Here is a 1,577-nt window from a genome sequence, read left to right as displayed (position 1 = left end):
AAATTAAAGATTTCTTTCTTAATGGACTATCTTGTTTCCTATATAAGAAATCTTTCTTTTCCCAAAGGCCACAAATGTTTTGCTTATATAGCCTTCCAGACATTTCTATCTAAATTTTTAGATTTCACAGCATCTTTTAAAAAATGTTACCTTTTTGCTTGAGATCTATAATGAATTAACATAAATGTTTTTCATCTTCTTACCCTCTGCTGTATGTTCCATGAGAACTTAAACCATACAAAGCTGCTTACTGCCACATGTCCTGTCCTGAAGATTATGCTCACGTATGGCGGGCACTCAAGCTCATGGCCATCAAGTCAGAAATGACTCATCGCTGACCTTGGAGCTGGTTGGCAGAGGCTGTAAATCACACTGGAAAAGAATGCCTATCTTTCTTCCCCAGAGCAGTTAATGGGTTCAAAGTATCTGCCTTTGGATTGACAGCACATCTCTTTATCCATTAGGTCACCAGAGCCCCCTGGGCATTCTAGGGTCATTCCTTTACTCCATGATTGTTTTTCCTTCCTCCTTCACATTGTCTTTACAATTGCTACCCTTGACATAAGGCAAGAATGACAGTATTAAGAAAGTTTTGGGAAATTAGAACTCTTTTCTGTTTTCTCAGACTTTTTAAATTGTCAATACCTACAAGACAAAGTTAAGCACAAACCAGAATTTAATACTACCAAGTAAGAATTACTTCTCAAAGACAAAAACTTACTGTCCTCCATATGCCTCAACTCACAGCTGATCCAGCTTTTGCCCCCGGAGACCCTGGTGTATTCTTATGGCCCCACAACCACAGCCTTTGCATAGGCAGTGCAACCTTCCACTCACTACAGCAACAAAGCTCTTTAAGAAACACGCAGAATTATAGTATTTCATGAGATGGTTTCTGCAAGTATTTAAAAAACCCACGGACTGTCAAAAGAACAAATCTGTCCTGAGAGAAGTGCGAGCAGAGGACTGTTTAGTGGCAAGGAGGGTGAAACTGTTCACATGTGAACATGTTGTCAAGTGTGCTAGCATTTGGGGAAAGGGATCGTGCTGAGAAAAGGAGGACCTCCGTAAAGAAAGGAAGATCCCCATCGAACTTGACAGCATATAACAACAAAGAGTGTGTGTGTTTGTGTGGGTGTGTGAGACAGACAGAGAGACAGAGAGAGAGAGACAGAGAGAGAGACAGAGACAGAGAGAATGAGAATATGAGTGGAGCTTGGTGGCCAAGTGGTGTGAGGAGCTGTGCTGCCAGCCCCAAGGCATGTGGTTCGAACCTGCCAGCTGCTCCAAGGGAGAAAGATGAATATTTTCCTTATGTGTAAATTATTGCCTGTGAAAACCCAGAGGTGGGTCTGCTATGAGTCAGTTTGGAGTCAATGGTACACAAAAATAACTAGATAGATAGATAGATAGATAGATAGATAGATAGATAGATAGATAGATAGATAGATTAGATAGCTAGACAGCTAGACAGCCAGCCAGCCAGCCAGCCAGATAGATAGATTAGATGATTAGATAGCTAGCCAGCTAGCCAGCTAGATAGATAGATAGATAGATAGATAGATAGATAGATAGAT

This window comes from Elephantulus edwardii, unplaced genomic scaffold (assembly GCF_000299155.1).
Source record: "Elephantulus edwardii isolate Elephantulus edwardi_28Jun2011 unplaced genomic scaffold, EleEdw1.0 scaffold00011, whole genome shotgun sequence".
NCBI lineage: Eukaryota > Metazoa > Chordata > Mammalia > Macroscelidea > Macroscelididae > Elephantulus > Elephantulus edwardii.
Note: the sequence above shows the minus strand (reverse complement) of the source record.